Here is a 25,576-nt window from a genome sequence, read left to right on the forward strand (position 1 = left end):
TTCATCTGTGACTGAACAATTTCTAGGAATCATTCTAAGAATAATCCCAGCTCAATTTTAATATACTATCCTGTTTATATTTTCCTGAATCCTATTTGATAATTTTTTTGTTCACAAAAGAAATTTGCCTGTAATTTACCTTTCTTACATAGTTCTTTCCAGATTTTGCCATCAAATTGATGCTGACCTCATGAAATAAGTTTGAAAATATTCCCTTCTCCCTATCTCTTATTCTTTGGAAGGCTTTATAAAACAAAATAAATTCCTTCCTTGCATAATTGAAAAATTTCACCAGTAAAAATAGCTAGGCATTTTCTTTGTGGAAAGGTTTTAAATTATGGTTTAAATTTATTTTAAAACTTTGTGTTTAGGTATTTTAAGCCCAAAGGAAATGTCAACTTTAAAAAAGATGTTTAAATATATGAACATAAAGTTATTCATACTACCCTGTTTTTATTAACATTTTTTATAATTTTGCCAATGATCGCTGATATTGGTAAAATGTGCTCTCTTGCCCTCTCTTTCTGCATCAATTGTTAGAGTTTAAAATATTATTACTCTTTTAAAGAGCAGTTCTTACCTGTTTGAAGTTCTCTATCTTGTGCTTGTTTTCCATTACATCTATTTCTTCTCTTCTCTTTATTATTACCTTTCTTGTACTTTTCCTTCTTGAAATGAATATTTAGGTCATTGGTTTTCAGCCTTTCGTACTTTCTAATACATGCCTTTACTGCTATAAACTTCCTTCTAAGGACTTCTTTAGCTGAATTCTGCAAGTTTCAATATGTAATATTTTCATTATCTTTCATTTCAAAATATTTTCTAATGTCCATCAAGATATTTTAAGTCCATAAATTGTTTGGGTCTTTTAATTTCTAACCATTTAGACATTTCTGATTTAACATTTTGTTATTAATATCTAGGTTAACTCCACTGTCAGAGAATATACTCTATACGAATTTTTTTAATCATAACACCAAGATGAATTTAACCCTTTGAAACTGAATGAGTCTTCCACATGGTTATTTTAGACTCCACACTTTTTTTTTTCCATTTCCTATTTATCTTTTATCTAAATTCTTGCCCATGAAATTACCTTAAGAAATTTAATTCCTCTTCTAACTTATCAAATAACTAATAATGTCTCGTCAAGTTTATTTTTAAATATGAACCCATAGGATGAGTTAAACCCAAACAAAAATGACAGCTAATGTTTTATATTTTAGTTTTCAAATTATTCTGCACCTGAACACTGTGTTCTGTGTGAATAGTTAGCTATTAAGAGGCCACATACACAGTTTATATTGAAAAAAGAAATATTATGATGTAGTTTTTATATTCATTTAATATTTGGTTCATAATCAGAATTCTCATTTAAAAAAAAAAGGATAACGTAGTGTGAGTCATAAAAAAAAAAACAGTGATTGGATTACTAATTAGATTCATTACCTAGAAAGACTATAATCTATAGTAGTGGTAAAATAACTGTCAATGGCATTTTTCATCAGGTCTAAATTATAAGAATAGATTTGAATAGAGCCAATGGGAAGGCTATTTTTTTTTCCTGTTCTTTTATATCCATTTCCACTCTTCTCTGTCTTCCTTTTTGCCTCTAGAGGTTGACCTCTTACCTACTATTCCAAACTGTGCCCTGTCATCTGACTCCTTGTTGGGTAAGTTCAACAAGAACAGGTGGTGAGAAGACAGGTCAAGAATGTTTTCTTCCCCTGACTCACTCTTTCCTCCCTGGCCATGATTTTGGCATTGGCTACAGCTCCCACCAGGCATTCTTTCTTCGACTTGCAGAAGGTCCTGGAACCTTTAATTGATTCATTTATAAATTTAATTAAGTACCAACTATGTTCAGGTAGTATGCTAAGTTCTATACAGCTAAGTGAGAAGAAGAAGGATTATATGTATGCATCTGTATATGTATGTATATGCATATATATTATATGTGTATATACATATGTATGCATGTGTATATTTGTATGCATATGTCTGTGTATTATCTTATTTCCTAAAACAATTCTTGGATGACCTCCCCCTACCTATAGTGAAAACAATCATACCTAATGCTTTCTTGAAGATTCAATAAAAAATACATATTTTTAAATGTACATACAATTAAACTTTGAAGGCTAAGTTGTACTTCAATCACATTGAAAGCCAACTTGTTTTATTTTTAAACTTCTTAAGTATATTCCAAATCCCTTGATAAAGCAAATAATTATTTCATAGAGATTAATTTCACCCTAAATTATGTTTCCTAAGTTAAAATATGTGTATTCAGCTTTTCTTTCAGCTTTTAAAGTTCAACCTGTACAAACAGTATATCTTACTAAGCCTTCCCTTAAGCTGTCAGTTAAGGAAATGAGTCTTCAATTGTCTACAAGCTAGAGCATTTAGTTGTTCACAGATGACTTTTATTGCTTCAGATATATTTTTCTTATTAAATATCACAACATTTATTTTCTATTATCTGGGCAGCATGACAGTATATCTGTGAAGTTTAGGCATAATATGAACATGAATGATCTTTTAATTTATAATTTTATTATCTCCAACCAGATAGGTGACAAAATGTTCTTGTGAGACCCAGATTCTTCTGATCAGTATCACATACTATAAAGACAGATGGAAAATGAGAAGATCTTATTTACTGAACACAGGACATGTATTATCATAGTTGTGATTAAAAGTTTACCCCAAAAGTGTACCCAAAGTGGCACGCTACTATGAAATTTGAGGGCAGTTGACCTAAATATGGCAGTAAAGCCCCCTCCGTCATACAATTTTTTTAAGCTACTATAGCAGATAACATCTGGTTGCATGTAATCTGAATTCATCTGAAATCCCAATGTAAACAAGTTCACCAATAGCAAGGGGCAGTTAAACATTCCACTGGTTTTAGATAATTGAAACCACCTTCTAAAAAATTACCTTCAATTACCGGACTCCAGGAAAGAAGCAGACAGCTCTGGCAAAGTGCCAGAAAGGGGAAGGAGGGAGGAGTGGGGTGGGGAGACAGAGAGCAGTCTATTTTCCAGAATACAATGGAAGATCATTAAGTATTCTACTGTATTTGTTAGATAAGATGGATAATGTCATGCCCACCCAAAAGATATTTTTAGTGGGAACAAAGGATTAGAGCCTAGAAAGCTATTGTCATTTGCTTTTATTTCAAATTCTTGCTTTCAAGCAGTAATATCTCTAAAACATCATAAGCAGAAAGGTTTTTTAATGTGATTTAAAAAAAAAAGTCAAAGAAAAATTTCTCAGTTCTTAATATTTTAAGAAATTTCTTGTAACTTGCAAGCATGCATGTGAACCATTATTTATAAATATTTAAGTATAAACATTTGGTTTTTGAAATTACAAACTAGATGCAGGCCTAAAACTTAGGATTCTTCTGGTTTATAGCATATGTGGCATTGAGGATATCATAGCTTTCTGATGAAAAGATTATCAAATCATTTCATCTTTTTAAAGTCTTTACATCTAATCTCTGGAAATAGTGGAACAAAAGAATTTACTTAAATCCTCTTACATCTTAAAGGCTATATGGGATCAGGAAAAATGTACCACTTCACTTTAGATTAATTGTATATTGTAACGGTCAACTAGTCAACCCCTATGTCAACCTACTGCATTAGTATATTATCAGTGATAGTAAGTAGTGATGGTAATTAGAACCAACTGCAAACACGATTACTACTAGTAATACTAGTAACAATAATGATAATGATGTCATTGAATTTTTGTGCTAGACAACAAAGTCTGCTTGTTTCTAACCAAAATGTCATAACAATATGCATTTTAACTAGCTTCTAGGCAGATGCATCACAACACCTAAATTCTACAGATACAGACTCCACTGTGTTTTATTTACTCTCTGAACAAGATCGTTAAACCAGTTCTGACACAATGGTGCAAGCTTGTTATAACGAATGTTGCAGATGGGAAATTCATATTTTAAGAAAAGATATCACTTCCAAAAAGTGATCCTAAAACCATCTATCAGAAAGAAATGAGTGGTTTTCTCTATGGCATAGCCTCAAATAAGTTCTAGATGAAAAAAAAAAAAAAAACAAACCCACAAACAAACAAAAAAACCTTTGAAATTGTCTGCTTGCTGTATTTAACATAGTTCTTACCACAATTTGTAATTATGTGTTCATGGATGTGTTAGTGCCTATCTCTTTCCCCCGACCCCCACAATACGGCAAAAACATGAATGTACGTAGGACATTCAGGGTCAGAAAGTGCTTGACACCTTAGAAGTTCAATACACACCTGTTGGATGAATGGATGAATGAGTGAATGATTGTTCACGGTTGTAACCGTTTTGATCCAAATATTCTCAAAGTGTTTATTCATTGTGCACCTGTAGACTTGAAGCATTAATAAAGGTGGTACAGGCAGGATAACTGAATCCAATTGCAGTCTATGCCCAAACAAGTCCAGACTCTGTTCCACTGTCAACTAAAACCCTTTGCCTTACTTTGCCCTTAAAACTTTACAGGTCCATCTATCCCCCAAAGCAGTCAGATCTATTTTGAAAGACAACTTAGCTTGCAATCTACATCAAATCCCTGTTTGAGATAGGCAATGCACAAGTAATAACTTAAATTAAATTGAAGTCTGGAAATAAGGTTAACTGGGTCCGTATCCCAGTCCTTTCTTTTGAGCTGAGAGACAGAGGGAGCATTGTGTCTTTTTAAGCTGCAGTTTGCTTCTTTGCAAAGTACATAAAATAAATCCCTAAGGTCTGTCTTTCAAGGCAGTCTGAGAAAAATTAAGGCTTAAGTATATTCAGTGCAGAGGTTGAGGACTTCCCCTACTGTATAGTTGGAGTTTACCCAAGAACAGAAATGTCTAGGTTTAATATGTAGCCATTTTTTAAAAAATGATGCAAAGTTGTTGTTAACGGTATCTGTGACTCCCAGTATAAAGGACTTCTTCCGTGTACAGGTGGTGACCAAAAATCTGGGGAATTTTTTTTTTCACTTGATGTTTGTACTGACATCATTCAAGGTTTACAAAGGATTGGGGAAGGTAGAAGGTGTCTGAAGTCATTTCCCTTCATCAAGAGAAGCAGCAAGCCCAGTCAGCTGTGTACATGGCAAGAAACTACATGAGCTTGAAGAATTTCACATGGAAACTAAATAAATACAAGAAAAAAAAAAAAAAGCAGTCTTATAGAAAGATACAGAATCCTACCCCTTCTTGATTTCTCTTCCTGGCTTTACAGTCTGGCTGCTTTTAGTTATTTCATTCTACTCAGCTTCTACTTCTGTGAGCAGATGAAACCTTCTTTTGAGTGCCCAGTCAAGAATCCGGGGCAATCTCATAGGACAGATGTATCGCCACACCCTCCTACCCCACCCCCTGGCTGTGATCTAAGCAGGGTCCCGGATCAAAGCATGTGAGCAATACATATATTCATTTCATATTCTTTTTCACTGAGAGTTATTATAAGATACTGAATACAGTTCCCTGTGCTATACTGAAGAAATTTGTTTTTTTTAATCTATTTTTATATATAGTAGTTAATATCTGCAAATGGACATTATGCTGTACACCAGAAATTGACATATTGTAACTGACTATACTTCAATTCTTTTAAAAAAAGGTATAAAAAAACATAAAAATTTTTAAAAAAGCATGTGAGTAATAAGTGGCCCCCTTTCTCTATTAATACCTTTTATGGGGCCTCCCCCCAGCTGAAAGCCGCTAAATGGAGTTCCAGAATATCCAAACTACTCTACATATTACAGTCAAGGGACACAGTTCTCAGTTCTCTTGGCCTTTGCAGAAACAAGGTCCTTATGTAGGGTTTTCTAAGCAAAACATCTCAGGTCCTGGTAGATCTTGTCTCCGAAGGTACCTGAATAAACCAGGCTGGCACACCTGCAGCTGCCAAATAACAACCCTTAGCTTCTTAACTCAAAACGTGTCTCCTTTTGTGGCACTAATCAAGCCATGTCCTTTCTAAAGGTCGACATTCAACACTCCTTATTGCTTATCTCCCACCCATTACCTCTCAGGCTGATCACATTTCCAAATCCTTTCCATGATGTAGGTAAGCTGGCTCCTCTCTGAAGCTTAGGATTTGTGGAATCAAGGGGAGTCCCAGGCCAATTGGTGGATTCTGGGCAAGTGATCATTGTAAATTTTTGCTTCACCTATTCCACAGCTGTTACCAAAACTGACCCAAACTGAGGGTCATGTTGGATCACTGATTTTGGACCAAAATGGCTACAGCTGTAACCACAGTAGATCAAGGTCCCCAGAGACTTTTATAAAGATTATTAACTATTTTTAATTAAAATTATTTATTTATTTTTAATATTTATTTTATAAATAATTTAACACATATAATTTTTATTATAAATATAATTATAAATGTTATTTAATATTTTATTTTAAATTATTGAGTTATATGTATTAAATAATTAGTTAATAATCTATTAATAATTGTTAAATTAAAATTTTAAAATTATTAATTAGATCCAAAACAACATCAAAATAACTTTCTCTCACCCAGAATATTTCTCCATTCTTAAAATATTATCAGGCTGATTCATCAATTAATTCATTATGAGGCATTATTACAATATGATTTCTTCATCCAAAAGAGCAATATTTGAAATAACTGGGATTGTTCCAAATGACTAAATTCTATCTGTTACTATAGGGTGAAATACTTTTTAAAAGTTGTAATTGAGCCATACAAACCCATAGCCACATATATCTTGACCCCACTTTGTGCATATTATGTATTCACAAATACTTATTGATGAATTCAACTGTGTGTTATTTTTATTTTATATGAACTTATCTGTTTCTTTTCCTAATCTGAAGTTTTTATTAATATCTACAAATACATACTTTCATATGAAAAGTATGGAATTACTTACACTAAATAATTTCAATATTAAACTGTACTTTAAGATGTCCTCAAGAATTCTGGACAGAGATATTTTAAACGAACTTTTTAAAATAAAACTCATATATAATCCCTTGTATTTCATCAGCTTCCCACCAGAGGAGATTACGTTTGAGAATAAACTTTGTCACATAGTTTTCAAGCCAGTGTTGATGCTGGACTTGTGATCTTTAAAACCAAGCTCCATGCAGAGAAAGAATGGTCAGTGTAAACCCCTACTGATGGACCACTCAGATGTGTCAAATCTCGTTCTTAGCCTGTAGTGAAATAAATTATATCTTCAGAGGTGAGCATTACACGAGGCGTCAGTGCCACTCAAAGATAACGATTCCGCCAGGAGCTTCAGAAGAAACCCTTCCTTCCTTCCTTCAGGTTTCACAAAGACAGCTGGTTAAGAGTCAAATTCATCCCTCTGGAGAATTTAAAGCTCTTCTTCTGCAAAACTTTGGTTTCCTTGCCTCTGTCCCATAAAAACCCAGGGTGGGTGAGTAAGCTTGATATCTGTAAAATCTAACTTGGGATAATATTCATCAAAATCTTCCACATCAACTCAGATTGTCCCATTTCTCAGCACAGAGAACACCGAAACTGGTCCCTGAAAACAAGCTGACGAGGTAATTCTCCATCTCTCCCAGCCCCAGAGCTTCACTCTGAAGACTTCCTCCTCTCTGACCTCGGAATAGCAATGAATTTATTTCAGAAACTTATACTAATGAGATTTTATCCTATGTCTTAAGTCCCGACCATCAATGAACCTTATTAAAAGCATCCTGAAGGATTACATAACAGGGTCACGTAGAGAATCGAACACATATTATGCATAAAACAGATATTCAATACATATTTGACAGGCTAGTGAAACTAGGAAATTGTGTAAAAACTATGACATGTGTCTGCAGAGTAAACTAATTTTCTGTTCTTTTAGACCATAGTCCACAGCATCATCTCCTTCACAAGTACCCATTTCAGAGGCTGGAACACAGTCAACAGTAGCTTCTCTACTCAACACATTTTTGGAAATGCCTTCAGATCCTGTAACTTATTCTTCAAAACCATTGGAATAGTGTGACAAAGAATTGCACATTGCAGAAACATTTCATTTTTCTGAACAGTCTAGAAGAATTCACAGCCAAGTCCAGTTGAGAAAAAGTATGTGGATAAGTTGCTGAATACCAATGAGAGCAGTGACAGTGATTATAAGAGTAGGTAACACATTCTGAAAGCTTATTAATTGCCAAGGACTGGATTAGGCTTTTTACCTTTAACCCTGAAAGAAGCTTTGTGAAGCAGGTTTAATTGTCATCCCATTCTAGAAATGAGAAAGCTGAGGCCCTAGGAGGTGACACAAATTGCCATAAATCACGTGTTAGAGCTGAGACTCAAAAGTACTTGCTTTTAACAGCTAGAAATACTGCTACTCCTAGGGATTAAAAATGAGGGAGGACTATAAAAGAAAATGAAATTAACTTTCTTTCTCCCCTACAGCTTTTAAATAGGCCATTGGCAGTTCCAAAACTCTTTGGAAATGGCATTTTTTCAGAGGAATAGCATATTCAACTGCTTGACGTTAAGGATACCACACCTTGTCTTCATGCAAGGGTTCTGGGTGAATGTGTCAAAGACTCAGTGCAGCATCTATTATGCCAAATCATGTAAAAGCACCAAAGGGTCCTAAGAACTCAGCGCCAAGTTGAATTTTACATATTTGCAGGCCAAGTAAATGCTTTGCATTTGAACGAGAATTCGGTTCTGTGGTCTCCTAAGATCCTGAGGAGGTGATGGGGAGAGGAGTGAGCCTGGAACAACTCAGGCAGCGGCAACTTTGCCAGGATGAACCCTGACGTCCCCCCAGCTCCTCCCCCATCCCCCAAACTCCCCCATCAGAGCACCTCTACTTTTAGCTGATTTATGTTTATATTTGGGGGCTCAGAATAAGATTTTTTCTTTAATGTGTTTGCTGTTTCTAAAGGTTTTTCAGAGCCTTTTCATAAACACCTAAAGTGAAGAATCACTTATGAAACAGGTCCTTTTATTTACCTAAACTTTAGCCTCTTCTGCTAACTTGACTTAAGAGCTCTGGCACTCAGAAAGGCATCTCAGCTATTTGGCTAACGTGTGATTTGAATGTTTTAGAAAGATAAAGTCTATAATTAAGAGATTGCCTAACAATGGATCTGTGGGAACTGAAGGTCACTTCCCATAAAAATGTGCAACCTCGGGGAACCTCAGGTGAGCTCTCCTGCGACTCAACCCTTGTCCTACACTGGGTCATTCATTAACTTTAATTAGGGCCATAAAGAGACGCCTAAGGAAAAAGGAAATGCTCATTTGAAGATAACATTGTAGTCACTCCCTCATTTCTTCCTGAAGTGAAGACCAAGAAAGAGAATTTTTGCTTGACCTTTATTTAAACGAGCAACCAGGAAAGAACAGCCATTCAGACCTGGCCAGGTGTCCTGTCTTTAATGGCCTAGGAATCACCCAGCAGCTGTTTCTATGCCAAATATGAAGTCTGTCTCCACTGAGGACAACTTTCTGGTCAAGATAAAATACAAAGGTGATTTTCCTTCTTCAGACTAAAACCAAAGGCTGTACAGTATGGCCGCTCCCACACACCTTACTAGACTGGCTTTTAATACTCGACATTTCTTAGATTAGAAAGAATCACAATCATTTATCAGCCTAAAAGAAAAAAAAAAAAAAAAAAAGAAACTGAGATTTCCAACTACCTTCATTAGGTCCCCAGAAAGCTTTTCCATCAGCTGGAAGCACTTGTTAATCCATTGTGCCAACAACTGAGCTCTGACAAGTTTCTTTTGGAAGGTGAGCCCTCTATGAGGGACCCTGATGAGCAGTCCCCTCTGCTGTGACCTAAAAGGCTGGTCAAGTGGATGCAGAGTTTCCGATACACACCTCACCGCTGGAGACAAAGGGAGGCAAAGGGACAGAAGAGACAAATGATCACTCCACTAGAAATAACAGAGAGTTATTAGTCAGAGGGAACTTCCTTCCTCTACATGCCAGTAATGAAAACATCTGCAGGGAATTCAAAAGGGCATCGTGGAGAAAAATGTCCTTCTAGAGGCAAAGTTCAGGCCCAGTGTTTGCTTTGGCATCCCGAGGTGAAAATGTTCCTGAATTATCTAGGTCGGGTGCTCAAAGTGCAGTTGAGTGAGGGTCCCCGTGCTAGCTGGCCGTCTTTGGAGACATTTGAAATGACGATGGTGTGAGTTCCTAAGATATCTCTCCCAGGTCTGGAGTATCTGATTCTTTCCACCCCTTTCAAGAGTGCCATGATTCATAATATTTCTACATGTTTACTTCAGAATGGCCATGTTAGATGAATTAAAATGTCCCATTTTCAAGGTGACTTTCTAACTCCCAGAGACAATGAAAGGACAGCAGAATCCGGAACTGGCATTTCTTTTTTATTCTTATCTGGCCTTTGGTATTGATACAGTCTGATCAGTAAACCCAAAAGCTTGGAGGCGAGGAGTGGACCATGGTGAGTAGGGTACATATAAAGAAAATAACTTTGCTCCTTTACTAAATTCATTACTCTCAGACTGGGGGCACGCCCCAACCCAGTCTCCAATGCAATGCCCATAAATTTCTTACTTCAGGGCTTCCTACTCATTTTCTTGATGCGTTATTCTCAAATTGAAGCCATTTTTCTCCTCTCCTTCCCTCTTCCCTACAGTTTTTAGATACAGCAGACCTGCAGTAATTACTTATTATTATTTATTATAGGCTCCCTGAACAACTTCCCCGCCCTGACCATTTAGCAGTTCCTTTAATCTTGATGTAATGTAACCTGTCCTTTTGCTCATTAAACTGAAGAAGCAGCTGATTTCAAGTCACTAAAAAAGGAAAGAAAAATAAAGTGAAAGGAGAACTTTAAAGCCACAGAAGTAACTAAGCAAACCTTCATTATTGGGGATGTTCTTGGCTTTGCCTCATAGCCAAAAGGAACTAAAATCTGAGATTCAGTAAATAAACAAACAAACAACAGGGCAAAACATCAACCAACCAAACAAAAACTTAGACCTTTTTACCACAAAGTGTTCTACTGCTAGTTTTTTGCTCAAGTCTACCCCAGGGCCCCCCCCCCTTTTTTTTAATGTAGTATAGTTGATTTACAATGTTGTGTCAGTTTCTGGTGTACAGCAAAGTGATTTGGTTATACATATACATTATTTTTCATATTCATTTTTATTATGGGTTATTATAAGCTACTGAATATAGTTCCCTGTCTTAAAAGACTCACTGTACCCTTCTCCCCTCTGAACTCTGGTGTCAACAATACAAGTGAAATTGGATAAAAATTAACTGTTAAGGCAGTTCTAAAACTCGAGCGGGATGGGAGGGATAATCAAAGTTGAGTTTCCTAAAGAGGACAAAACAATTCAATCACAAAGCCTTTAAGAGGAGAGAGCTACTGTACTTAGGAAGATATCTGAATTTCCAGTCCTTTTAAGCAACAACTGACTTTTGCCCAGGCTCTGTCCTCAATAGCTGGAGGGAATCCACACCCTCAGCCCCCAGTGGAGGCTGGAACCCTAGGCTGTGCTTTAGCAACCACGCTTGCTTCCACAAGCCAGAAGTACTGGTTCATTCTAATGACCTATATGAACCCTATATTTCAAAAGTCTCGTCTATCCAAGAAGGGTTGCTGCCACCAGAACTGCCATTCAGACTTCCAAGATCTCTACTACCTACCGTTATTTGAGGCCCTTTATTGTTTGAAATGCACAGACATAAATTCCCGTGCACACACACACATATGCATATGATTAGAATGACAGTAAGGCTTCTCCAAAGGAATGACCTTTGGGCTGAGATGAAGAAAAAGAAGAAATGACCAGGGCTGAGGGAGAAGAGCATTCATGTTTCCAAGGGTGTGGCTGGAGCAGGAAGTGAAGGAAGAGCCTATGGACGAGGCTGGCTCACCTCAGCGAGGACCTTGCAGGCCACGGTGGGGACGTGGGGACACTTGCTTTTATATTAAGAGCCATGAAAAGTGGGAAACTGCCCAAATGTTTCAGCTAGGGGGAGGTCACAAACACACTGCACTTTTGTTTTTAGAGAATCCCTCTAGCTACAATCTAGAGGAGAGGGGAGACGAGACCTAGGGGCTGAGAACACTTGCTGGGACGCCTCTGCTCTAGCCTGGAATGATGGAGAGAAGGTGAGTTAGGCAGAAGGAGAGGCTTAGGAAGTGAAACAGACATGACTTGCTGAAGGCCTGCTTGTGCTGTGTGAGTGAGAGCGAGAACTAGGAAGGCACCTGGGTTTGCAGCCAGGCTCTAAATTCAGTGCTTTACGCACATCGTCACAGTCAATAAAAACAGCGCCCACTTCCTGAGTACCCACTGAGGCACAGGACGGTGCAGTGTCACAAATACAGTCCCTAGAGCAAAAGACCATGAGGACTTGAATAACTTTAGTAGTTATTTAACCTCAGCCAATTATATACGCTCTCTTTGCCTCTGTTTCTTCATTTATAAAATGAAAATAATGATCGCGCCATTCAATAGGGTTGTTGGGAGGATTAAATAAGGTGATACATATATATACAAAGTGCTCAGGAAGGCACCTGGAGCATGATAAGCACTCAATAAGCATTATTACCATGGGCCAGGCCCAGCTTGCAAATTAGATGTGTCATCTCATCCACACAGTTCTGCTGAAAAGAAGGTATTATTATTTCCATTTTACAGATGGGGAAGTGAGTCTCCGAGGATTTTAAGAACATTCCAATGCCACTGAGTTAATTTAATGACAGAGGCAAAACTGAAATCTGTTTTGTCTAGTCCCAAAGTTCGTATTTTTCTGTTTTATCAGAATGAGTGGCTTTTCTTTGAAGGGTTTCCAATGTGAGAACAAAAGATAAAAATGACTACTTCAGTTTCCTCATTAAACAAAATGACTCATGGAACTAGCTGGCCTCCCAGATTGGCATTTGTGAAAAAAACTTCTGATCAAACATTGACATTTATGTCGAAACACAACTCACATAACTTATCAAAAACCATTTCTTTTTTCCATGAAGCTTGAAGTGTTGGGAAGTAGACTTCTCTGAATAAGCAATTTAAAGTATGCTCTTAAAAAATCTGTTAACAAGACATTACTGTTTCTTTTCAGAGAATATTTCTTTTCCTCTTTCTGTCAACCAATAGTAAAACTGTAATGACTTTTTTGCTGGTTCTTTTATGCCAACTTATATTTCAACACACAATGAAAGTATACAGCTCACTGGAATCCAATATCTGCTCAAATGCACACTATTCTAGATCAATCCCTGAAGAATAGTTAGAAATAAGAATTGTACAAATTTTCCTATAGCCTTTGGTTAATGAACATCCTGTGTTAATGAATCCTGTGTTTAATGAAATAAAATAGCAATGCCACCCTTTGCAATCCAGGTGCAACTTGGGTAGTTTTCAATGCAACCATGGACAGAAAAGAAATAGTTGGCAGAGCTGCAAAAATCTTCTTTCTCATTTATTCTCAAATATTAACCAGACGGATAAACCATCATAGAACCATGTTGCTGGGTTCTGGAGGTGAAATGGACCCTGGGGATCACTGAATTCTCATTCCTCCTTTTGTGGGAAAAATTTAAAGTCCAGAGGCTTTAAATGATCTTTTCAAGGTCACACAGCCAGATGGTGGCTAATGACCAACAAGTACGCACTGAGCCCAGTGACTGAGAATGGCAAACTGGGAAAGCTAGCAAGGTTAAAGGATGTCATTACACTGGCCATTGCCTGTGGACATAATGACTTGTGACTCTTCAGTGGTTTCTGATAACGCTGTAAATACCTGGTGAATTAGTCAACTTAAGAAAAAAAGAGTCTATTTCTGTGATAGGGAGCTGTGAGGCCACTTCAATAGAAATTTCAAAATACTTCTCTTTTAATGCAGAATAATTTGGTGCTGAGTGGAGAGATATTACACATGTCTTTCCCTCACTTTCGTTTCTGTGGGACATAGGAAAATCTCAACAAAATCAAATATGCTGGCATGTAAACTCTCTCTGAAACAACTGTTCTCAGGCTCCTCTCTACAACGATGGCAGCAAAGGGAAAAACCAAGGCCGCTGGCTCCTGTGAAGCTCATCACTGGGAGACTTCATCACAAGGTGGAATTCCAGCACACGTCAGTGCACCTCGTGTTCTAAGTAAGGAGAACTTGAGACTTAAATGTGAACACAGGAAGACGTAAGTTTTGGAGGCTTGCCCCACTTAACAGAAAGCACATTTGAGGGGTGCACTTTTCTTCCTAAAACGTCATTATATTGGTGCCATTAGAAAATAAAATCAACAGAATACGTAGTAAGCTACTAGCCACACTCCAAACCACAAGGTTAATCATTTTCTTGTGTTTCCTTACTTTCTCCCTGGATCAGACCTTTCAGTTTTGCTTCTGTGATGATTCCCCCTCTCCCTCCTGTGAACTTCCACCACGATCTTCACTACCACCATCATCATCACCGTTTTCACATGTTGCTGCTTATAAGGGGCTGGGAACAGGCAAGCACTTTTACACCCATTAACTCCTTTGATAAATACCCCATAAGATGGGTATCACAGCACTGATTCCAGCTGAGGAAACTGAGGTACAGAGGATATAGGATTTGCCCAAGGTGACATTCAGGGTAACCAACTATTCCAGTTTGCCCAGTTTGGCCTTCAGATCACTCCAGATACTAATTTGTGTGTATGTGTGTGTGTGTCTGTGTGTGTTGATGTTTGATTGAGTCGTTTTCTAATTTCAGATCTCTTCCTCTTTCATATTACCTAACAACATGGACCTATAAAAGTCATGAAGTACCAAGAGGTCAAAAGAAAAAAGAACAAAATGAAAAAGCTAAGTTGGGTGCTGCAGTAATTTGTTTTTGGTTTTGTTTTTGTTTTCATCTGAGGTGTTAAAAAGAGCTTGACCTGATACGCTATACATGGCAAAGACTTGTCCAAAGTTCTGTTTTCACTTTGTCCCCGGGTGGGGAAAGCTATTATTATTAAAATTTTTGCTTAAAAGAAAAAGTGTAGCAGACTCTTTCCTGGACTATAAATAATGCCAATTCTGATCAAGGGCGAATTTGAAGATTATTATCTGTGTCCACCCAGGGGAGCTATATTGACACACCTATGTTTCTATTCCCTTGTAATATCAGCAAGGAAATGGCATATTTGGAGCATGTAGCCATCGCTTTTAGAGACCCAGCCTAATCTAATGGGCTCACCAAATGGACGGCCCTCTTCTAATTAATTAAAGCACTTTAATGAAAATGTGTTTGCATAAAATAATTGACAATAATAATTGATTATACTTGCTGGATACTCAGCTCCGGTCAGGCCTCATACATGACATGCTGTACACGCATTGACTTCATCCCAAAACAACACATGGAAATGCTTCCATCCCCATTTTTCAGATGAGGAAGCAGAAGCACAGAGACGTTAAATCAGTGACTCAGGACCAGAGGGCTGGGAAGCGGCAGCGTGAGGATTCGAACCCCAGCAAAAGAGGCCATGTCCTCAACACCCAGGCGACACCACTTCCATCTATTTAGAATATAATCTAGAAACTGATTGTGATAGACTGAAAATAGCCCCCAAATATTTCCACATCATAACCCTAGGACCCATGAATGTAACCTAATATAACAGAAGGGACTTTGCAGAAGTGATCGAGTTAAGGACCTTGAGATGAGGAGATTATCTTGGGTTATCAAGAGGAGCCAGTGCAGTCACAGGGTCCTTGTGGGAGGGATCCAGGGAGAGTCGGAGTCAGAGGAAAAGTGAAGCGATAATGAGGCTGGAAGCCGAGACTGGAGTGATGTGCTTTGGAGATGGAGGAAGGGGCCAGAAGCCAAAGAATCGAGGCATCCACTGGCAGTGGAAAAAGACAAGGAAAATTTTCTCCTCAGAGACTCGAGAAGGAACTCACCTTGCCAGCGGCTTGCCTGGAGCCCAGTTTAAACTGATTTTGGGCTTCGACCTCCAGAACATTAAAAGAGAGTAAATCTGTACTGTTTTAAGACACTAAATCTGCTGTGATGTGCTACAGGGCTAACAGGGAATAAGTTCACCAGACAGTGAGGAAAAGAGCTGCCCAGTAACGCTGGAGTCTTTGAAATGATCAGAGAAGCATTTGTGGGCAGACAACTAGATCAACTGTGCTCAGAACATTTTGAAGGAGGAGCCACCTCTCTCTCAGTGTCTGCCCCAAATCTGTCCTGGCCTCTGCTTTCTTAGCTTCTGCAGAGGGCCTCACACACCACCTTCTGGAGACTTAATTCCACTCAAAGCTAAGAATTATAATTCCCTCCTGTTATACATCAAATATATACAAGTTTTGCTTGATTTCTCCTTCCATCCTTATTTCTAGTTGCTTGTCCTATGTCTCTTTGTTTGCCACTGAAATAATGTTCTCTCTTCCTTCCAGCACAGGCACAAACAACTGTTTACTTACTAGCTGTGTGACCTGGGGTTGTAAGTAGACACTCTGTGCCTCAGTCTCCCTCCCTGCTAATGGGGCTCATAGGGCACCCACCCTGCAACCCTAGGAACTGCTGTGACTGTCAATGACTCAGCCCTTTGTCACTTGCTCTGTACATGTTAGTTTCACTATTATCTCTGAATTCCCTCTGTCTCTGGTTTCCTCCACTCAGCCAACCAATATGTTCTCCATCCCGAAGCAAATCATAAGCCCACCTGCTGAAACCACCATTCTCCCTCTCTCCGTCTCTCTGCTGCCAAATTAGATCCACGCTGGCTACCCCCTTCACCACCTGCCCATCTCAGCCTGTTAACAATCTGTTATATTCCTTTCTGCCTCCCATCAGGATCCAGTCCCCATGCAGAATTTTCTACCACATTCCCGCTGTGGGCCACACCCACTTGGATCCCTCTCCACCAGACCCTCAGGACAGTGCACTCCCCAAGGGTCCATTTCTTTTCTCCAACTGCTGGTTCTTGGCCTCCTTTTCCCTGGACCGCTTTTTTTTTTTTAATCCAGCCACTAAATTGGTGGTTCTCACTGAGAGTGATTTTGCACCTCCCCTCTTTCCTACCAGAGGACATCTGGCAATGTCTAGGGACGTTTTTCATTGTCACAACATGGGGGCTGGGCACTCCTGGCATCTAGTATGTAAAGGCCACGTATGCTGCTAAATAAACATCCTAGAATGCACAGGACAGACCCCAGCAATGACTTGGCCCATAATGGCAACAGTGCCAACAAACTGCTCTAAGTAAATTCATTCGCCAAAGGTCTGGCTTTGGCTGTCATTGTATGTGTGCACGCACACGTGTGTGTGTGTCTATGTGTGTGTGCCATGGGGCAAACAGCTCTTCTAGACCCAACCCAGGCTCAGTTCTCAGCTCATACAATCTGCAAGGCATTCACATATCTCCATGTGTTTGCCCACTCCAGCCTAATCCCCTTCCTCCCCTCCCCTGCTCTGTGCCCCAGGAAGTGGATGGTAAGGACCACATCAGTAGGGCTCCCCTGCCCTTGAGTTTTCAGTTGGCCTTGGTGATAGAGATTGCAGGGGTAAAGGAGAGTAAGGTAAATGTAGTTACTCGCTTTTCTTCTTTCCTACAAGGTTGTGCATTTTCCTCATGTGTAAATCACTTACTGCAACATGGCTGTCTCTACACAACTCCTTCCTTCCAGGTTTAGATCTGGTCCCTTCAAGTTCAGCATTAGCATAAATGAACTGTTAAGGCCCAGACACAGCACTATCCCTTGTAGCCTCCACACCCAAACATTTGGAGATACTCTTTTATAAATACATGCTTCTGGATCTAGGTAGGTCATACCTTCACTGCGACATACTCTTCACCCATCATCATTTCCCCATATACATGACAGAACTGCCAACTTTCTCGTTACCCAGATCCCAAATTTTACCATTTCCTCTCTTCTTATCCACTATATCCAATCAATTGTTAAGTCTCATAAAATTTATTTCCACACATTTCATATTTCAGCTTTCTCTTGACCCTTCCCACTGGCTGCCGCCCTAGTTCAATCTATCATTCCTTATTGCTACAATAACTTCTAATATTAGGTATCTCATTTCCTCTCGATTCTCTTGAGCTTCCAGTGCCAATACTGCGCAAGCTTCCATTATTCTCCTCCAGTGGCCAGAAGTGAAGGTTCCCTTTCTGGAAATCTCATTCTACTTCAACTTACCTCATCTAGGGAACTGCCACTTTCATTGTTCTATTTTAACTGTACAACTATCTTTTATTTGACTAAAATTAAGTTCTTTGAAAGCAGAACCGTGCTTTTCCATACATGTTACTCCCGGAGGACTTGGTGCCGTCTTTCATACAAAAGGGCCATAATCAGTATCTGTTGAATGAAACATGACTTCTCTGCCCTTTATTTATGGTTGGTGTGGATAACAAACTTTCACAAGTCCTGTGCTGATTTCATGGTCTTTCAGAGTTATCTCTTTTTATTTATTTATTTATTTTTAAATAAGGAAGAAGAGCATAGTCTTTTGCAGCCAAAGCTACAAGAGCACCTTCAATGCTGGGAAAATAAACAGTGGCATCAAATAATCCTATTGACTCAGAGTTAACTCACACTGTCCTCAAATAATCTCTCTCTGAAAACTTTCCCTCACTTCTCTTCCAGCAGAATTTCCATAATCAAGTGATCACTGTCTACACAGAAAGGCAGCAAAGCAAAGCCCTTCCTCTGCCACTTCATGAGAAGTAAATACTGCCCCTTAAAGACTGCAGCTAATCCTGAGGGTATCTGTCTTTCACATCAATGTGACATAATAGAACTTTAGAGCCTTGACCAAAGCATATGGCCTTTAATTAAGTGCATGATTTTTGGATGAATTTCTGAGCCCCATTTCTTCCACTGTATAATGGGGTTAAAAACAACCTAGTTCACTAGGATGTGGGGATGAATAACCAAGAAATGTATATCAAAATGCTTTGGTAACTGTAAGTACTTGTATAAAACATTATTGCTTAATTATTCCAGTAGTTTTCATATCAACTTGTCTCAATGAATAAAAGGAGCACAGCAAGTTTCTAGCTGCAGAAATTCTAGATGGCACACCATTTAATGAAGCAGAGCTGAGTGACAGCCAGTAGTAATTTCTTCCCTGATTGGCTGTGTGACGGTGAATCCATTCAAACTGGACAAGCATCCACACCTCCACAATTCTCTTCACGTGCACAGAGAGTAAGATGGGAACTGTAAACATCCCTCCCAAACCAGTCCAAACTGTTCTGCTCTACACCCTGGAATTGAAGTAGAATCCTGGAGAACATTTCAATAGCATATTCCTGATTATTTGGAAACTGTAATTACTAAGTCCCTTCAAATTCCTTACAGGATATATTGAATGATTAAACAGAAGAATTCTCTTCTATTTCTAGGCACTAGAACTTCAGGACCATGTAAATAAAGATTTACTGAATATGTAAAATATATGTAAAGCACTGAATACACTGAAAGTATTGTAGTGGTGCTAAACCATTATACAGTCATCTTACACAGATTCAACTCTATGCATAGGGAGGGAGGAAAAGGAAGAGTCAAGGGAAGTGGGGAGGAATGAGGGAGGAAAGGTGTGACAGACTATTTTCTGAAGATGGCTGCAGTAACAGCTTCCCACCTACATGCTCTTCTGCCATGTGACCTTCCTCAGGAGCAGAAGACTCTTTCTCTACCATCCTTTTTTATTATTTCTTTCTTTTTTAATTGAAGTATAATCAGTTTACAATGTTGTATCAATTTCTGGTGTACAGAATAATGTTTCACTCATACATGTACATCCATATATTTGTTTTCATATTCTTTTTCATCATAGGTTACTACAAGGTATTGAATAAAGTTCCCTGTGCTACAGAGAAGAAACTTGTTGTTTATCTATTTTGTATATAGTAGTTAGTACCTGCAAATCTCGAACTTCCAATTTATCCCTTCCCCATCCCCTGGTAACCATAGTTTTGTTCTCTATATCTAAGTTTGTTTCTGTTCTGTAAATAAGTTCATTTATATCTTTTTTTTAAGATTTGACACATAAGTGGCATTATCTGGTGTTTTTCTCTCTCTCTTCCTAGCTTACTTCACTTAGAATGATGATCTTCAGGTCCACCATGTTGCTGCAAATGGCATTATTTTATTCTATTTTATGGCTGAGTAGTACTCCATTGTTTATATACACCAAAACTTCTTTATCCAGTCACCATTAAGATTGTTTCCAAGTCTTGGCTAATAAATAGTGCTGCTCTGAACATTAGGGTCCATATATCTTTTTGAATTTGAGTTCCCTCTGGATATATATCCAAGAGTGGGATTGCTGGATCATATGCTAAGTCTATTTTTAGTTTTTTAAGGTATCTCCAAACTGTTTTCCATAATGGCTGCACCAAAATACCTTCCCAACAACAGTGTAGAAGGGCTCCCTTTTCTCCACACCCTCTCCAGCATTTATCATTTGTGGACTTTTGAATGATGGCTATTTTGACTAATGTGAGGTGATGTCTTGTTGTAGTTTTGATTTGCATTTCTCTGATAATTAGCGATATTGAGCATTTTTGTGTGTGCCTATTGGCCATTTGTATGCTTTCATTGGAGAAATATTTGTTTAGGTCTTCTGCTCATTTTTAGACTGGGTGTTTGTTTTTTTGTTACTAAGTTGTATAAGTTGTTTATATATTCTGGAGATTAAGCCCTTGTCAGTCACATCATTTGCAAATATTTTCTCTCATTCTGTAGATTGTCTTTTTGTTCTGTTTATAATTTCCTTTGTTGTACAAAAGCTTATAAGTTTAATTAGGTCCTATTTGTCTATTTTTGCTTTTATTTCTATTGCCTGAGTAGACTTCCCTAGACTGTGTTCTTCCAGGAGGTTTATAATGTCTTGTCTTATGTGTAAGTCTTTAAACTTTGAGTTTATATTTGTGTATGGTGTGAGGGAGTGTCCTAACTTCATTGGTTTACATGAGGCTGTCCAGCTTTCCCAACACCACTTGCTGAAGAGACTGTCTTTTCTCCAGTGTATAGTCTTGCCTCCTTTGTCAAAGACAAATTGACTGTAAATGTGTGGGTTTATTTCTGGGCTCTCTATTCTGTTCCATTGATCCATATATCAGTTTTTGTGCCAATACCATGCTGTTTTGATTACCGTAGCTCTGTATTGTCAGAAGTCTAGGGGGATTATTCCTCCAGCTTCATTCTTTTTCTTCAGTATTGCTTTGGCAATTCTGGATCTTTTGTGATTCCATATATATTTTAGGATTATTTGTTTTAATTCTGTTTTTAAAAAGTCCTCGGTAATTTGATAGAGAATGGCATTAAATCTGTAGATTGCTTTGGATAGTATGGCTATTTTAACAATATTAATTATTCCAATTCAAGAGCATGGGATATCTTTCCATTTCTTTAAATCATTTTTAATTTCCTTAGTCAATGTTTTGTAGTTCAATGCATAAGTTTTTCACCTCCTTTGTCAGGTTTATTTCTAGATTTTTAATGTGATTTTAAAAGGGATTATTTCTTTACCTTCCTTTTCTGATATTTCATTGTTAGTGTAAACAAATGCAACAGAGTTCTGCCTGTTAATCTTGTATCCTACTACCTTGCCAAAGTGTTTTATCAGCTTTAGGAGTTTTTGTGTGGAGGCTTTAGGGTTTTCTAAATATAATATCATGTCATCCACATATAGTGACAATTTTACCTCTTCTCTTCCAATTTGGATCATTTTATTTCTTTTTCTTGTCTAATTGCTATGGCTAGGATTTCCAATACTATATTGAATAGAAGTGGTGAGAGTGAGCATCCTTGTCTTGTTCCAGATTTTAGAGGTAAGGCTTTCAACTTTTCCCATTGAATATTATGTTGGCTGTGGGTTTGTCATAAATAGCTGTTATTATGTTGAGATATGGTCCCTGTATTCTAACTTTGGTAAGAGTCCCTATCATAATGAATGTTGAATTTTATCAGGTGCTTTTTCTGCGACTACTGAGATGATAATGTGATTTTTGTCCTTTCTTTTGTTGATGTGGTGTATCACATTGACTGATTTGCATATGCTGAATAGTCCTGTGTCTCTGGGATGAATACAACATGATCATAGTGTATGATCTTTTTTATGTGTTGTTGGATTCTGCTAGCTAATTTTTTGTTGAGAATTTTTTGCATCTATATTCATCAACAATATTGCCTTGTAATTTTATTTTTTGGTAGTATCTTTCTCTGGCTTTGGTATCAGGGTGATGGTGGCTTCATAGAATGAGTTTGGGAGAATTTCTCCTTTTCACTTTTTTGGAAGAGTTTGAGAAGGATTGGTATAAGTTCTTCTTTGTATGTTTGGTAGAATTCCCCAGTGAAGCCATTTGGTCCTGAACTATTGTTTGCAGGGAGGGTTTTTTGGGTTTTTGGGGGTTTTGTTTGTTTGTTTTTGGAGGGGTTGTTGATTCTATTCCATTTCTAGTGATCAGTCTGTTCAGATTATCTATTTCTTATTGACTCAGTTTTGGTGAGCTGTATGTTTCTAGAAACCTGTCCATTTCTTCTACATTGTCCAGTTTGTTGCTGTATAGTTGTTCCTCCACCCTCTTAAATCTAGGTGGGCTGCATGATTGCTTTGACCAGTAGAATTCAGTAGATAGGACACCATGACAGTTCTACCCACAGCCCTTAGCTAGCCTAACAGTTTCTGCTTCCTGCCTCTTGGAAAGTTCACTATAGGCAAAACCAGATGCCACATAAGAAGTCCTATTACCTTGGGACTGACATTCTGGGAGGAAGTCCAATGTAGCCATGTGAAGAGGTTGTGTGGAGAGATTGTTCCAGTCACCCCAGAAATGTGAGGGAAAATATCATCTTATACTTACAGCTCAGTCGAGCCTTCAGATGACTCCAGACTCAGCAGCCATTTAACTACAATTGCATGAGAGACCTGGAGTGAGAACAGTCCTTCTCAGCCCAGGAAACCCACAGAAATGTGACATATGATGATAAATTATTTTAAGTCCCTAGGTTCAAGAGGGACTTATTAGATAGTAATAGATATTTGGAATAAAGGGAGAAAGAGTAATAGAGAAAAAATTAAGTAATTTAGGGATTTTACTGCCATTTTGCCTATTAACGCCAGGTGGAGTCTGCCACTCAGTTTGCATGGGCTGGGAGAGCTGGATCAACTGTTCCAGTGGTACTTAGTCCCTATGTACCTTTCATACTGTGAGCATCTCATACTATATTGAGAGTGATCTAAGAGTGTTTAAAGATGCTGGTTCCTCATGAAACATGGCTATGAATAAAACTCATTCATTTTATCTGGTTATCAAAAAAAGAAACAGCCTCCCTTACACTGGAGGGGAAAACTGGCTTAGCCAACCTTGGAGAAATGTAGGTCTTTAATACAGAGCCTCCCAGAGGGTTTTCACGGTTAATTTTGACTTAAAATGGTTTTTGACTTATAGGCTGACTTTAGAACCCAATAACTGTATATAGTATCTATTGTGACAGTGACGTTATTGATGATGATGATGATGAAGGAGGCGATGGACAGACTGCATGTCAACCAAATGGTGAATTTAGTTTAAAAACAGTCTCTTGTTACCTCTTAGAGATGTAAATATTAATGGTTACTAACTGAGTCATAATTATTTATGTTTAAGACATTTCTGTGTTTCCAGTGAATAAAGTTATCATTTCATTCTTGGAGGGCCTGTCACCCAAAATGAAAGAAACTGATCCTCATTCAGCTGAATCTCATATAAGTGAATAAGACTCTTTAAGTCTTCAAAAATAAAAGGTGCAGATTCAAGTTAAAAGCAGCTTTTACCAGGCCAAATCCTTTCAAGTTTTCTTTAGGGAAAAAAAAATCAAAGGCACTAACATCCTAAGAAACTGTCCTCCACAGTCAATGATCATCAATGTCTTTATGTATTTTTCTTACTGCCACCAGGAGACTCAACATCTTGCTAAATTTTGTGGAAATATAAACTGGGGGTTCCTGTCTGCTCAACAGGGCTGTAAGCTCCTGTGTTTGTAAAATGGCTTACTTTCCTTCTGAGACTCTTGTTATGGTTGGCATGGCTGTAGGTAAAGGTACCTTCATGAAATCTCTGCTGAATGAATGCTTTTCTTTATATTAAGCTTTTAAGTTGTTTTAATTTTATTATTATAAAAGTTTGTTGTTAAAAAAAAAAAACTGGAACATATAGATAACAAAAAGTAGGCCATCAAATCATTGATAATTCCCCAAACTCTGATACCACTGCTATCAATAGCTCAGTATTTGTGGACCAGATACCTTCCTACTCCTGTAGAGATTATTACTTTTGTAAACTGGAGGTGTGTGATATAATTTGTGATCTAATTTTCTGGCTGAATGAATAGCTCTAAGGTGATCTCTACTTGTTTCTAGATTCCATTCTCCAATTCCTCTCTTTAGGTACTTTCATTCTTTGATATCACATATCTTCTAACAAAAGTCATTTCACAGCTCACATTGAATCAGACACTTAGTTCTTTTGAAAAGAGGTCAAATAACACATAGTCAATCCTAAAGCTGTCTCTACAGAAGTGAGAAAATAAACACAGTTTAGGACAATGAAAAAAGAAGGAGAATTTGAACACTAGGGCTAGAAGTAGCAGATCTGAGAAGGCAACGGATGAGGGTGGCCCGCAGGTTAGCCAAATGGCAGGACTGGCAATATTTATCTGAGTCAGTGCTTTTTGAGCTGGAGTCCTCCACCAGCAGCAGCAGCATCACCTGAGAATTTTCTAGAAGCACAAAGTGTTAAACTCCCTCCAGACTTACCAAAATAGAAATCTTGGGAGTAAGGCTGAGAAATCTATCTGTTCACAAGCTTTCTTGCTCTAAGGCATCCTCAAGTTTGAATGCACTGCCCTACGCCAATAGTTAGGAGAACCACGGTCCAGGCTGCATGTTAGAATCCTTTCGGGGACTTTTACAACACACTGATGTTTGGATCCCCAAGTAATTTAGAGAATCCCCTGGGTTGGGAGCTGAACATATTCATTTTTTTTACAAGTTTCCCAGATGATGCTAATAAAGAAAACTGTTAGTCTAACACAGGTATCAATCCAACAAATTGAAAAACAAATAGAGAAAGAACTTGGCTGAGAACTTTAGTATACTCAGCCATAGTATTGGTATGATTGCATCATTTGCTTTATTTTACTTCGCTGGGCAAACTTGTTAAAAAGAGATGAGAAATGCTTTGAAAGAAAACTTTAAAGTGTTACTCAAAAATAAGTATTATTATCAGTTAATACGTTCTTTGGCCTATAACAAAGATTTTATACTCATGGTACCTCGTGATTGCCATTAACACCTTACCTGCCCAGGACTTAGATATAGCTTAAAATTTACAAGTGCCAAAGGCCACCAAGAATAAAAATAACAGTCCTGAACCTTTAATAAAACCAGGAAGTGTCACAGAACAACAGTATAAACAATAAGGCAACAGCATATATTTACCAAGAATTTTCATGCATATCATCCTAATCACTGTGACCACTCTGTAGGGTAGAGGTGCTTTAACATTTGTTGGACAGTCATAATTATTATTTATTCATAATGAGAACCCTACGTTGTAGAAA

General features: G+C 38.0%; 1 protein-coding gene and 1 long non-coding RNA gene across 4 annotated transcripts in view; both read right to left on the minus strand.

Annotated features, from left to right (window-relative positions):
- Window positions 1-25,576, minus strand: part of MACROD2 (mono-ADP ribosylhydrolase 2) — a 1,866,240-nt gene that overhangs the window by 976,459 nt on the left and 864,205 nt on the right. The window lies entirely within an intron of this gene.
- On the minus strand, window positions 1,488-17,275 carry LOC116657919. Its single transcript, XR_004313093.1, has 3 exons — window positions 17,265-17,275; window positions 7,602-7,609; window positions 1,488-1,731 (listed from the first exon to the last, which is right to left on the minus strand). It is a non-coding gene; the product is annotated as an uncharacterized LOC116657919 (long non-coding RNA).

Source organism: Camelus ferus, chromosome 19 (genome assembly GCF_009834535.1).
Source record: "Camelus ferus isolate YT-003-E chromosome 19, BCGSAC_Cfer_1.0, whole genome shotgun sequence".
Taxonomy (NCBI): domain Eukaryota; kingdom Metazoa; phylum Chordata; class Mammalia; order Artiodactyla; family Camelidae; genus Camelus; species Camelus ferus.